The sequence below is a fragment of the Solanum pennellii genome, chromosome 10 (assembly GCF_001406875.1).
Source record: "Solanum pennellii chromosome 10, SPENNV200".
NCBI classification, from domain to species: domain Eukaryota; kingdom Viridiplantae; phylum Streptophyta; class Magnoliopsida; order Solanales; family Solanaceae; genus Solanum; species Solanum pennellii.
In genome coordinates, this window is record NC_028646.1 from 42,403,082 (window position 1) to 42,419,115 (window position 16,034).

At 33.1% G+C, this 16,034-nt stretch overlaps 1 pseudogene; it reads left to right on the forward strand.

The window, feature by feature from the left end:
* Positions 1–220: 220 nt before the first annotated feature.
* Positions 221–10,403, forward strand: LOC114074241 (annotated as a pseudogene).
* Positions 10,404–16,034: the final 5,631 nt, after the last annotated feature.

Sequence of the window (16,034 nt, forward strand, 5' to 3'; positions counted from 1 at the left end):
GCAAGGTAACATGAATGTTAAAGAATATTCTTCAAAGTTTCCCGTACTGTCTAAGTGTTCTCCATCATTGGTGTCTAACCCTAGGGATGAGATGAGTAGGTTTGTGATTGGTGTTTGGGATATTGTGAAGGAAGAGTGTCGTACGACTATGCTCCTTGGTGATATGAATCTATCTACTCTTATGATGTATGCTTAATCCATTGAAGAGTCCAAATTTTGAATGAGGAGTGGAGGTTCTAAGAGGGGAAAAACTGATGTGCAAGTTCAACCTACGTTTACAAAGAGGGATCCAACGGAAGATGGTTCTAGTGCTCCTAAGACAATTTATGACAGAGATGGTGGTTCTCGATGTGTTAAGCCTACATTTGCTACTTGTGGGAAGAAGCACTTTTGGAAGTGTTTAGTCGATAGCAGTGGTTGCTCTGGTTGTGGTAACGATGATCATAAGGTTAGAGATTGTCTAACTATTTATGATAGGGGAAGATTGACCAAAATATTTCCTCCTACTGCTACAGATAGTGGTTCTCTGAAGAGGAATCACTTCTATGTTCTCAAAGCTAAGGCGAATTTGGGTGAAGATGCCACTATGTTATACTTTTCTCTCTATAGTTGTGATGGGTTCCTTCTATGTGGGGGTGCATGGTGAGTAGTTGGGTGGTGATTTGTTGTCTCTTCTCTTATATTCTATTCAAACTTGATAGTTCGAATGATATTGTAGTATGTTATATATTAGTAGGAGTCTAAGTGAAAATCAATTTAATTATTATCCTTGCATTGTGCATCTCTTGAGGTTATTTTGATGTTGTAAAATGAGTCTATATGATTGTCTCTCATATTTTCATGCCTTCATAATAAATTGCTTAAAAGATGCATTATTGAATAATGGAGAATGCATTACAGTGAAGTACTTGAAATCCTTGATTAATTGCATTTGCATGAGAAGTTGGCTTTACGTGCATAAAAATGTTTTATATGAGCGTTATGATATGAGGAGAAGGAGTTCCTCCTATGTGAAAGGACAAACGTAAGTCATTGCATGATTAGTTGTAGATGTAGTTTCTATTTTCTTTTTGTGTTATAAGTCTCTTTATTATGTGGAATTGATGTTCCTTTTATCTATGTGAACTGCATCTGTTGTGATATGGTTAAAGTATTGAGTCTTCATCTCTTAGTGGTGTTAAAAGTGTTTTAGTGTCATTTGAGGACGAATGTTTTCGTAGTGGAGGAGAATGTAACACCCTAAAAACGAACTAGGTAAAACTAGAGCTAACATGTGTGTCATAAATTGATAAGGTCTTAAAAAGGATAATTGTAGTGTTAAGAGTGTGTTGAGTTTGAAATAATTTTGAGGACAAACATCCAAGACATTCAAATTTTTTCCTATAGTCATTCTTGTGTGTTCTAGTGTGCCTTTGAATCCTTTAAATGTTAGTTTGAGTTCAAATTGATGGGAGAGGTTCCAAAGAAATAGAGGAGCGTATTTAGGTTGGAAACATCCAGGCTTGACTACCCAAGGACAACCCTAAGTGTCCTTGAGGAGGACCCATCCTTTGGCTAATAACTTCCCAAGGTAGTCACAATCTACGACTGGGCAAACGATGCCCCGTCATCCAAGGAACAGTCTGTCAACGGGTACCATTGTTCCACACTTTGGCGTGTGAGATTAAGCCCCCAAAGAGAAGTCTCTGACCCCAATGACGACTTGCCAGTACGGCTATCCCTCTAGTCTATGATCCATTCATTCCTTCGTCATTTTACACCTACAATTTTCTGTTGGTGTCTCGACCAACCTAGGGGAAAGATGGGAAATTCACCCCGCATTCTATATATATATTTGAAGGTTACATAAGGTGTAGTTGGATATTTTAGGTGACTCTTTAAGTATAGCACGAACAGTTGAGTTCATTTTGAAATCAAAACCCAAAGACCCCAAATAGAATTCTCTAGAACTCCATTAAAGCTTGAAGCAAGGTTGAGACTAGGAGCTTGATTTTTCCATCAAATCTTCATCAATTTCATGGTTCATTATCAATCAGGTTATGGTTTTTCATCCTTTAACTACATTTCTTCAAGAATCTAAACTTCAAAGGCTCTTCGAAGACTTCTCAAAATATGAAACCTTCTATTTTGACTTCTAGCCATAGGTTCTTGCATAAAATAATTTGTATCTACATTTATGTTATAATCGATGTTAATTGAATGATTTTGGATAAAAAAAATTTATAAAAACCAAGCAATTCAAGAAATACTAATTTTTAGTTAAAATATGTGTGATTTGATCATGGCTCTATTATATTGAATTCTTGTTTAGATTATTTTTAGCTATTGATTTATGTAAATCTTATGTTAGACTTATATGTAAGCTACCTTAATTTTATTATCTTCATATTATATTGTATTGGTGCGTTGGTTTGATCTGATTGGAATTGTGGCTATGCCTATTGGTAAGAGTCTTTGGTGAACTAAACTCAATTGAGAATGCTTTGGAATATTGATATTTTTGAAGAAAAGGTGGTAAGATGACCTAATCTTCCTATATGGTGTAGAATTACTGTTCAATTTTGACTACTTTTATGGGCCACTTATGATGGCGGTGTTTATGTGTTATAATTGTGAAGAACATAGCCTTGTTGGCATTACATTATCAATTGTGATATTTTTTTGTAGCTATAAATGTGATAATTATTAAGTCCAATAATGGCTAATGAGTATAAGTGAATTCAAAGCATGATTTCTCCTGATTGACTATATCAAACTTATGATTGACTATGTTGATGTTTCTATAGGAAAGGATAGGGTGCCTACTAGTAGACTTAATTGTACCTACAAGCTAGTTGAATGTGATTGTACATGTAAAAAAAATGATGTTTGTGTCTTATTTTTATAGACCTACGTCCCTTTGCTTGATGCATTAAAAATGTGAATATGATCATCTTGACTTAGTAGGCTTAAGAACCTTTGACATGTATGTGTAGAATGAATGTTGAATGAAAGTCTAGGATCCGTAGACTTAATATGGTACACTTTTTAAGATTACTAACATAGGACCTTTAATATGTAAATAACATCTAACATGGAACCTTGAATATAAAAAGACAGTTATTATATCCATCAAGTTGAAGATCGTAATGGTATCCTTCTTGTGTGAATGGTGGCCTTAGGTTTAGGTTGGCCGGACCGACATGAAGCGACCTTTAAGAAAGTCATTTTGTTATCCTTATTAACCAACGAGTGGCAGCCGTAGAGAATGTAAGACCTAGAAAATGACTTAGGTGAACTAGATCCTAAGATGTTGGTAATGATGTTCTAAGGTCATAAATAGATCTATATTATGACATTAAGGCAGTGTCTAAGGGTTTTGGTGCATTGAAAGTGAAATGTCAAGGGACGACTAAGACATTCGACGACTAAGTCCCCTATGCCTCATATGTGGTTCTATGTGTTTATGTGTGATTCCATAGGGTTATGAGGTTCTTAAACGAGTTATTACTGCATATATAAGCAGTGTGTCAAGTTTTGTCGAGTTTGTAGTTCAAAAGTCCAAGAACGTTAATGACGTTCAAAAGGTTTACCTTGAAATGACCTTGTGTGTCTAGGCATTTTTCGTCGAGTTTTACGTGTTTGTCTTTGATGAAATTAATGTGACAGGTTCTAAACTCAAATATCATCATGTTTTTGTTGGAAACACCCGGGCATACATCCCAAGGACCATGTCAGTTTCCTTGAGGAAAGACCAATGTTGGTGGCCAAATTTTCCCAAGGCAGTCAAACTTACCGATGGTAATGACAGCCAATGGCCTGGTCGACGCCCCGTAGGTGGAGGGATTCATTTTTTACTTAGACTAGGTAGCTAAACTCCCATATTCTAGTCTCAGAATCCATCAACAAAGGACGGGATTGTCCGTGTGGACATGGACACCCCATCAATTAGGAACCAACGTTTGGAGATGTGTTCTGCGCGGGTTCACTTTATGTTGAGGGGTGAACTTGTAATTTCACGCCACTTACAAATAATAAGTTTTGAGGTTACTTCAGGTTGTTTTGGGTATTTTAAGTGTGTATATAAGTCTTTAACCATTTGAAGAATTCATTTTTCAAAATTAAAATCCCAAATCCCTTAGAAATTCCCTAGAACTCCATCGGTGTAAAAACTCACCAAAGGGCTTGGATTGAAGAATTGTGTGGATATTCTTCATCAAATTGATGAATTATATTCATAAAGGTATGGTTTTTAATCCTTGAAACTCTCTTAATACAAAATCCCTACTTCCAGAGATGTTTTCTAGTGTTTTCACGTTGAATTGTCCAATTTTATAATCTATTCCACTGGTTCTTGCATTAATGGTTTTTAAACATTTAATAATGATTGAATTTTTATTTTATTTATGATTTCAATCTAAAATAACCTATGAACCCATGAATTTTATGAACCTTTGTTTTGACTAAGTTATGGGTTACTTGATATTGTCTAATGTTGATAAATTCTAATGTAGTTTTATGTAGGCTAATTATTGATGTAGTAATTGTAGTAAATTGATATCTAGGTATCATTATATTAATGAATATGTAGTAATTTGACCTTTTTCATGAATATTAATACAATTATGTTGAATTGTTTTTTATGACCATGGGTAAGGGCCTTATAATATCGAATGTGGTGATTTGGCATTGTATTGAGGTATTTAGGATGATGTGGTGGTAAGATGCCCTATTTCCTCTATTTTATGATTATTAGACTTCAATTATGTGGTGATTTGTATGGTCCACTTATGGTGGTGGCGTTATGTGCTTTATTTGCTATTGATGTGGCCTTGTCGGCGTTATTTTATGCAATATGATGATCATGACCTTTTCGGCATTACATGGAATACTATGATAATTTTTATAGTATATTTAATCTGAGATTTGATCATATCTATCTATATGTGAGGTAATGTCGAAGTTTGTGTTCTTTCTACGTATATGTGCTTAGTCTCCTTGACCTATACAATGGTATCTCCAGGCAATTGCCCTTAACTGGCCTTTGATGAGAAAACAATAATGGTCATCTTCTTGTAAAGTACATAAAGCTAAATGATTGACCAGAGATAGGAATGAATATTCAAAACATTTCATATTATAATTTCTGGCATATGAACCTAAACTTAAGTATCTAGAAGTTCCTCTATTATAGGTATCTGCATATTGTAGTATCCAACGGGCCACTGGCTGTGCAAAAATTTTTGCTCCAAGACTCCAAAATAAACCAATCTCCTGGATGAGAACCAAATTTTTAGATGATATCATGTAAAAAATGAAATTAGAAAAAAAAGGAGTAATTGTATAATGATATATTAGTACTACAATTAATACTTTTCTAACTCAATTGAGTGGAAGATTGAGGGGCTCATTTATCGCTAGTCTGAATGGATAAAAAACATCTCTAAGTGTTCCTCTTTAGTCATTCATTGACTAAACTATGTGTAATATATCAGATCAACTTCATGAGTGACGACATAACTGAAGAAAGATGTTGGTTAATGTCAGACTAGTTCACATAGTGGTTGTGACTATAGGTCACAGACGTATTTTTTTCCATTTCTCATTTGAAGGGACGCCACAAAATCACGAAGTTCCTATGACTTGTTGGACAAAATAGTAAGTAATTTATTACCATAGAAAAGTTTTAGAGGTAAAAAACTGTATCATCACCTTTACAAGAGAAATTTCAAGGAAATTCAGGAATTTAACCAGCATAAGTTTTCATTTCTATTTGAAATCTATCTATAGTTTTGTATGCTTGTTCTTTCATTTTGTAATTCTATTTTTCTAATAGAGACACTGGAATTTAAGAACAATTTAGAGGAACAAAGATGGAGTGTTGGAAGGTCCCCAATTCATAAAGCAGTCACCAGCTCATGGGACCACCAAGGTGAATATTGTTAAATGCTTATATTTTTGTTATGCTGTTTGCTAGTGTAGTAGTTTTGTCAGCGTTTTCATTTAGAATTATGATGCCATGGATATTTTTTTGTAATAAACTTTCTTGCGTTCTAACTTTTGTTTACTGATCACAATGTATATTTGGTGCGTGGTGTCTCCATTTACTCTCTCTACCGTGGAGTACTGGCCTATTGCGGTTTTAAAAAAGAAAAACACCAAAAATATTGAGCAGGGTAATTCAAGTAAAAAGCATAAATAGAAGTTCACTAGTCTTCGAAGTACGGTCTACATTTTCCAAAAATACAAGAAGTTCCAAATATATGTAATAACATCGAGTTGCTACATAGCTGCTATAATTTATTCTTTGTTTATCTATTTCTTAATCCCTAAACCCTAGATATTTTATTTGATTCTTTTCTATGCTTATGATATTGTATCTTACTGTGCACTTATCCTTTATTCTATCGAACACGTGCATTACTTTAGAAACAACATAATTGTTTGTTAGTGCAATATTTAGCGTGACAATAGTTGATACTTGTTTAACTTTCAAAGCTGAGGATTAGTACACAGAATGACATGTTAATTTTTACTAAGGTTTATCCATTTACCAGTTTTTCCACATTATACCAGTACAGTTTAAACTGCCCCTATTAATATATGGTTATTAACATTCCTCGAAGTAGGAAGTTCTTGATCAGCAGAGTAGCTTATTTCTTTAAATTTGCTCCTTGATTCATACTATCATTGTTAGGCATTTCTATACTGGGATTGCTCTGAAATATATCATATATTGACTTTCAAATTCAAATTATGACCTTTATTATTTCAAATATTTTCCTAAATATGTAAATATAAAGTCTTTTTTATTGTACTGTAGTAACAGAGTCTATTTTAATCACATGCAAACACTATGTTAACACAAAAATTTTACATTTCGAATTGCTTTATTTTAAGTGTGTTGATTCTTCACTTCGAAGCAATGAACCAATGCAAACTTGGGATTATTTCAACTCTGTGCCTTCTTTTGGTTGCTCATTTTTTTCTTTTGCTTGGGTAGATGTATGCAGTATAGCCTATAAATTATTAAAAGTAGGAAAATGTGATATTTACATACTGTTCTACCTATTGTTGATTCTTATAACAACGTTTCTTCTTAAGTAAAAGGAGAAACACATGTTGTCTAAAAAGAATATGCATCAAGATACAAAATTGTATATGAAAATTGAATAAAGTACATAAAACTATCTTAATAGTTATCTTAATTTTTAGCAAATGCTAAATTTCTTTTATAAAATTTTCCTTAATTTAGGTGCACACAACATATCATGCCAAATAGAGCATCCTCTACATTGAACTTGAACTACAAAAGCTTCTCCCAAATCCTAACATATGAATTTTGAGAAATGTTACCGCCAAATTCTAACTTATGGAAGATTGTTTTTAAATATTGCTGGTATTAGTATTTGTAGGTATATCAGTATTGCGCAGGTGCTGCAAATGAAGAATTTTTTCATGGGAGATTAAGGTGCAAATATTTATTCTTTTTATCTTCTAATTTTCATTTGATACCATGCCATATTGTACACTATGGTTTAATGCTATCGTTTGTTGGTGTTTGTATAATACAATTATATTGGATATATAAAAATAGCAACATGAGCAGTATTTCTCTCCTCTGTTAATTTGTGCGTCTGATAGTAGTTCTACACTTTGATAGGTATTAGCAAAACCTGTATTAATCATCTCTCATCAAATTTCGTTTATATTTTAAGAATTTTTCTACCGTATATCTATTTTTTGCTCTTGTTCTGTCAAAGTGGTCTCTTTCGCTTGTAATGATAAATTCGTTCTTTGCTCTCATGCTAGCAAGAAAATTACTAATGCCAAAATTTGTTTTACATTTTTAAGTTGTATTGAAAGAGCTTCAAAAAGTTCAGAGACTTTCAGCTAAGAAAGAGACATCACATTCACCTTTCGTTTCCCAAGTAGTTCTTCCTTCTAGGTAAATGATGACCATAGGTTATATTAAACTTGAATTTACGTATGTTTTTCCCTTATATTGCTTACTTGTATGAATTCCATTTGGACTCTTTGCTTTCAAAAAGTATGTTCAGCTGCCTCCTACTTTGAAATGGACTGTTTTAATTCAATTCTTTTCCAAGTTTTTGGATTATATAACTCTATGATTACTAACATGGAAATATCGGATGTATCTTTATGCAGATTTCTATGCAAATGCAATGTAGGCAGGCACTAAAATCCTAAGGACAGTGGAACATTTAAGACTACCGAAATTTCATTTACTTGTGTTGGAAATTCCACTATAACTGTGCATTAGTTATAGGAAGCAGAGTTCCAGCTTTATGCTACATTTTCTCATTTGGTGAGGATAATAGTAAAGATGTATATAACCTAGCAAGTAGTGTTGTATACCAGGTTGTTCGTCCCACTTGATGCAAATACACATGTTCTATGGAAAATGTTGCTAATATAGATACTCCAACTCCTGCTGGTGCTTCCCCTCATTCAGCAGCAATCATGTTTACAGGTTCATACATGAATTTAGTACTACTACTATTGGATTTTTGATTGATGGTTATCAATTGATAATATAATGGATGCTGGTTAATCTATTTGATGTGTATAGAGGAACACAAAATTTGTTGCTTTATTAGTTTAAATAGTATATACAATTACTCTTTTGGCTTCTTTTGGTTCATTGCATGAGTATTGTTTCCAAACATTTTACCAATTCGATGTAATATATGCAAATGGTAAATAATTTCTGAGTATTATCACTTCATTTATCACTTCTAACACTACTATAAATCATACTGCTAGTACTAGAATTTCAGTAGAGTATTTGTGTCTATTTTTCATACTTCGTATGTAAACATGAACTTATTATCTTTATTTACCAGGTGGTCTGTAGATAATGCATAGGAAGTCATTGGGCAGAACAATAATTTTGATTCAACGCAATTAGCTGAACCTCTTATGGAATAATATACCGAAGCTACAGATGGTACTTCCATTGAAACAAAACCGAATGTTATTGTTTGGCATTGTCGAGATACAAATATTGGTTTTGTGTCTTGGGAAGAAAAAGAGATGTTAGACCATCTTGAGAGTGTTCTTGCATGTGAGCATGTTGTTGTGAAGAGTGGGCAGTTCATTGTTGAAGTTAAGCCTCAGGTTAGCCATATCTTAGCCTTTGCATTTGATGTTGACTTACTTGCTCCTTCTGTTTTTATAGAAGAATCAATTATCTAGGCCTCATTTTATGGAAATCCTACCTTGTTTAACTTGACGGGATAATTTAAACAGGTACAAACTGCAAGACCTAATGAAAATAGTAGGAGACATGTATGTTGTTGTTATGTTCCTTGGCGGAACAAAGATATTCTACTCTCTTTTCAAGGAGTAGGCTGCTGGTATTGAAAAAATCAATAAGCAATACCAAAATTGGAGAAGGATGACAAGAGATTCCATTGTACTTGAGGTGATGTATTTATTCCTAGTGTATGTTGTGATGAAGAAAATTAGAGCACAATTTTTTTAATCTTTAAACAGATCTATCTCTTTTTATATTTGGAATTGGTTGTTTTTATCTGTATGTTGATTGTCACCTACATTTCAACATATTATGTTTGTTTTGAATGCACTTTAGAAAATATTGAAGTGATTGAATGGGGATCCATGCCAATTCTAAGTGTCACTTTTTCTATGTTAAAAACTACAGCATTTTTGTTCTAGTATTACTGGCAGAACATGGTCACACTATTTTTGTCTACTAGTTCTTCCTTATTACTTCCCTTCTCAAATAGAAAAAATATTTATCCTACTAGGCTAATATGTTATTAATCTCTTTATTTTTTTCTGCCTTCTACCTTATGATGTTGCATGATTCTTAATAGCTGTTGTAAAGAAATAAAATAGATTTGAACTTCTAAATGCACAAATCTAGTTGATAGTCTTTTTTGTATCAATTTAATTTTTAATAATTTTACTGAGCAAAGGTAAATAACAATTTCGTTCTCTTATGAGCTGTTTGATTACCATGTATAACACGAATATGAAACAACTGCATATGATAAAACACGAGAAAGATGTCTATCCAGTCCGTCCGAGTGGTTTTTTAGTTTTTGTAACTAGTTGATGTGCAACTAAAAGTTGCAATCTAGAATACATTTGCAACTTGAAGTAATTTGCAATCTACAATTTGGATTAAATTTGCCTCAGTCTGCAGTATTAAACTATTGTAATATTAAAGTGTTGCAATATGGAATTTATCTTGAACTTCTTCCCTCTTCTATAACTGTTGGAATCTGATATTGCTGTACATTTTAAATGTTTAGAAAAGTGAAGGTGAACAAGTTTGAAGGGTCACCATAAAACAAATTGATCTCATTGAAGTGAATGATGGAGAGTATTTGAACTTCTATAAATGTTTGAATACATTATGGTTGATTTTGTGAAATATATTCATTGCTATAATATATTGAACTAGTGTAAGATTATTTTGTTAATTATTGTGTACACATTTAGAATATTGTTTCGAAGTTTATGGAAAATCTATAAATTTGAGTTACTTATTGGCTAATTTGTTTTTTGAGATTATTTACTGCAAAACAATATTTGTGTATATTAATTAGAAATTGTGGCATATAAATATTCTATAGCCAAAATAATATTACCACACTTAAAAAGTGTAGCCATAGGAATGTATTTTTTGTATGCATATGGGCAAAGACTACACTTCAAAGTGTTGTCATATATTAGATATAGAAGGCAACACTTCATAATTTTCGGCAATATGGTAGCAAAGACAACGCTTAAAAGTTTAGCTGATAAGACAACACTTTTAAGAGTAGATGCATAGTGTGTCCTTTTTTCTTATAAGGCTACACTTGAAAGTCTAGCTAATAACGCAACACTTTTATGTGTAGCTGCAAAGCGTGGTCTTTTTGCCGTTAAAGCTACTCTTAAATGTGTAGCTGATAAGGCAACACTTTTAAGCGTAGCTGCAAAAGCGTGGCCTTTTTGCCTTTTTGCAACGCTTTTAAGGGCAATTGATAAGGCAACACTTTTAAATTGTTGCCTAAACTCTAAGGTTACGGGGCTTTCAGCCACACCTGAAAAAGTGTGGCTTAAAGTCAAAAAGTGTTGCCTTTTGTTAAAGGCCACAATTTTCATAGTTTAGGCCACTCTTTTCTAGGGTGGTTGTAGACATTAAATAGTGTAGTTGTAGTTCAATAGGGATCCTTATAATTTAGTCATAATACCTTTTGGCCATACTTACCATCATCATGTTTTATTATTGTTAATGAGGAATGTCCTTATCCTCAACATATGTTCATGTTATTATAGAGCTCTTATACAAACAAGGGACAAAGGTCAATTCATTTTAAGGGGGACTCTTCAATTTTAAACAAAACATGCTCATACATTCTTCCTAATGAAGTCAACAAGATAAGTCACACCATACACATCACAACAATAGTAAGTCATTTCAAAACATATCATTTCTAGCATGAAAATACTCTTCATAAACATGCATTAATTTCGTACAACCTAAAAAACTCATCAAATGACCGTATTTAAGATCAAACTGCAAAGTCAACTAACAACCATAAAGTAGGTCAACATCAATTTTTTTCTTAATCTAGAGAGTTAAGGGTACATACTACCCTATGAGTGATTCTATGGCAAAGACATAATCTCAACTTATGGAATAAAACACTTTCTCCCGTTCTCCCCACTCTTAGAATAGGTTCAGAAGGGGAATAATCAATCGTAAGGGTTCTCTCATTAGCTAGCATACTCCACAAGTACCATACAAGGTTAAACAACCATCTTACCTTCTTAGGAACAAGTCTATATTAAATACTCCAACCCACACGAGGGAAACTATGGGGGCATTTCTAAAAAAGCAAGGCCATATCATCAAATCGCTATTTACCACGTTTCTCCGAAACATTTCAAGAAAATCTCATAACATTACCCTGTCAACATGCTTAATTATAATACAACCAATCTTTAAAAAGGGAACTACATTCAACTATAACATTTCTTAACAACCAAAAAACACATCATATCATAGTTTTTAAACATAATATCTCAATTCTCATTATAACATATGGCCATAAATGGCATCACATAAACATACCAACTTTTACCTTCACATATACTCATCACGCCACAAAACCAAAGTAAGCATCAAAACTCACCTATTCTCCATCATGCTTTGAGACATCCTCCTTTTAAAGCAATCACATCTAAAAGACTACCGAACAAGGAAACATAAGAGAGAAATCATATAAAGCTAAGTTATATGGCATGACACAAGAGTAGATAACAAAGTGAAACTCTATTTTCCTATAGCCTCTCTCCATAGGTGAGTAGGGACTCATAACCAACTAACGAGACTCTACTAGACGTGGTAACAAGAGACTTTCGACCCTAAATTCACACACAAACACAGATACACACACACACACACAACACACACAACACACACACACACACACACACACACACGCACACGCACACACACACACAGACACATAGATATATATATATATAATATTGAAAGTGTAGAAGTAGACTCTAAGTATCGTTTGCCAACATGAGACAACTCGATAGAATAGAATATTGATAAAACACTTAACAACATAAAATATAATCTAACTTATTACATCCTCTTGAGGAAAAATCTTTATCTAGGCAACCCTTGATTCATAAGGGTTCCTTTATTGGAACTTGCGAGATCTATCAATGTTCTTAACTTAGAAGACATCCTGTATCTATCAACATCTACACTTTGTATAGAAAAATAAAGAAGAATGTTATTAGTACAAGAATGTACTAAGTAGAACAATCATGCAAAAATATCCGTTTAAAAAGGACATTTCATTTAAAATCATGCAACATGTCATTTTAGTAAACTTCATAATCATAGGAACATCTAAGAACAATATAGTTCACATACATCATATTGACATGGATACTACTCAAAATAGCACATAAAGACATTTATCATACTTAAAGAATACATTACCTCTCTTTTATCTTACTTCTTTCTCAAGTAACTTTGAAGTGTACATAGTAAATGCATCACCTTGAGGTTACCTTACAATATTCTATCAGAGATATGCTACAAAATCATAAACACATATATTCAAAAGTCATAAGCGCATCATAAACATAAGCTTCACATAAGAACAGCCATATAAGAAAACCCATAAGTTGTAGTGCAATGTTTTTGTAGCATCCTATAATACTACATCCACAAAGTGTACCTAAGAAATCAGCATACAATAGGCCTAACATACTTATAAAGTCATAACACTTTCATTTATAAGCGGACATAAGACACATACTTCATAACATCATATAAGGACTCCTTATTTTACTACAACCTTAGTCATAACTCATTTATTTTATACCATAATTAAACCACCCTTATTATTATTTCACATGCTTTCTTTTGCAATGTACATATGAAGTCTCATACCCCCACATATACTAAGTAAACCTATTTAGAAGCCATCAGTGCAATGCACATACATAAGCATAATTCATGACTTGACATACAAAGTCAGTTAAGTTGTATTCATACAATTCATACATACATAACGTAGGTCTTACTTTCATATATGTACTAACCTTATAATTTCTTGAAGTTCACTTGTGTAATGCATGGATAGAGGCCATAATCCTACCTATACAAAGTAACCCTCTCAACGAAATGATAAGAGTCCATAGTCTTATCTCCGACATAGATCATGTGCACTACATGGAATCCGGTGTTCTCCTCCCACACCGAAAGAGAGGATTAGAACTTGTCTAACGTGTATCAAATCGTACATAGATATATAAGGGATATCCAAAAGTTATAACCTATGGGGACACGTATTTATGGAACATAGATATTGCTTCTTAAAACCTTGACTTACTAGCGTGGAGGTTTCCATCTCATAAGACACCATCCATGTTGGGAACCCGGACTTTTTAAATATGAAGCCCCCACTCTCATTTGTCATGTTCAGTCTGTGTTAGGCTCTAACACCCTTATTAAATATATTTAAGCCTTTAATGTATTATTTAATGAAGAAGACTTTAGGAGCTTTCTCCTTCATACAACATATTTCTCAAAGGATTCTAAGATAAGAATGTCCATTCATCCTAGACCCTTCTTCATGTGAGAATGTGCTTTCACATATTCATAAAATCATACATCATGTGTGTGTGCATACAATGTGACATTTACCTTCACATAAAACCTCTAATAACACATGTTGATTACTTCATTAATCATATACTAAGCATGCATAGAAATAGGTAATGATGCATAACAGAATTATCCTTTCCTTAGTCATCATGAATCTAAAGCATGCATAGAAATTGGTAATGATGCATAATAGAATTATCCTTTCCTTAGTCATCATGAATCAAACCTACTCATAGTCATGCGTGAAGGGTGTATGTGCGCAATGGCAAACATGATCAGATAATGGTTATAGTATAATATTGATGAATCCACCCTCTAAAAATGACAATCCACATTCCTGCATATAGCACCTACTACATTATAGCATAGGAGACAAGACAACATCAATATTTCCATTCTAGACCCCTTGAATTGACATACATCACACATTCATATAGGGTAAATATATAGGGGTCAATCACAATTATGGATTCATCATTGGAAGCACATACACAAAACTTAACCTAACAAGTTTATTAAAAAGTTGGGAACTATCAATGCAACTAGAACATTATACTAGAGGAAGAGATATGAATACTACTTCATAGGTGTGAAAATCATAACCACACTTCATAGTTCCCATACTTTCCTTCAAGGACATTATAAACACATTTAAAGATTAAAAAAAAGGTAAAGACCGCCACCATAAGGCATATTTATATAATCATATAATGATAAAGCACATTGGTAAGTTATCACCATCCTTACACATTGGTAAGTTATCACCAACCTTACAACAGTTACATCATATCCAACACCTCACAAACCATAGTAAAGATATTTCAATTAAACATCATTCAACAATAACCCATCATGATAACAAGACCAATTGAACCACTACATCACAATCCATCACTACTTCATAGCTTAAGATAAGAGACTTAAGTCAATGTCATAATCTAGATCAATCACTCAAGAAATAGAATTACAATACGATAATTCATCCTTATTTATTCAATATTGATACAATAATATTAGATGGTTGTAGTTAAACCAATAACCAATTCAATTGAACCAACATTAAACAATTAATATCAAGATCACAACAAAGGGTTAAGGGGAATAGATCATCTTTTACAAACTAGATCAATACATGGAGAAATAAAATAATTGAGTTATAATAAATGCTAATCTATCCATAACATCCAAAAGAAATCATAAACAAATCAATTCACATGATCAATTTCGAGATTGAAAAAGACCCATTTGAATTTAATTTTTTTGAAATCAATTTGATGGACCCCTTTGGGGAAAAAAGTCCCAAAGATGAAAGGAATCTCTTGCCTTAATGTTTGATGAATATTTATAGAGAAATATTTGTGATATTTATCCATAGAACCCCTTTGAATTTAACCTTCTATGGAGTTCTTCAATTAGAGAGAATGAAAAGAGAAGAAAGAGAGTTTGGGTTTGTGATTTATGAGAACTTAGGTTAGTCTAATTATGCTATGTCCTTTATATAGGTTGTCAATTAACTTAATTAGACCTCCCCAAACCCCTAATTAACCTCCTAACTAAGAAAATGAATTAAACAAATTTATTTAAAATGTGCAGCAAAATAGTGGATCCATAGACGAGACAACGATCGATAGATAATGTGTCCATCGATGAGTACTGTTCACTTTCGTGCTGCATACTCGTCGATGAGTTCAGAGAATGTCATTTGCAGTCTTCCAAAAATTTGACTAAGTTTCCATCGACGTAAGCAATCCAGGCCGCGTCGATTGGACAATTTATTTTGTGTTGCATCCGTTGGTGGACACTGCCTTGGGTAGCCTTGGACTTCAAAATGATAGGGTCCTCCTCAAGGGCTTTTGGTTGGTCCTTGGGAATTTGT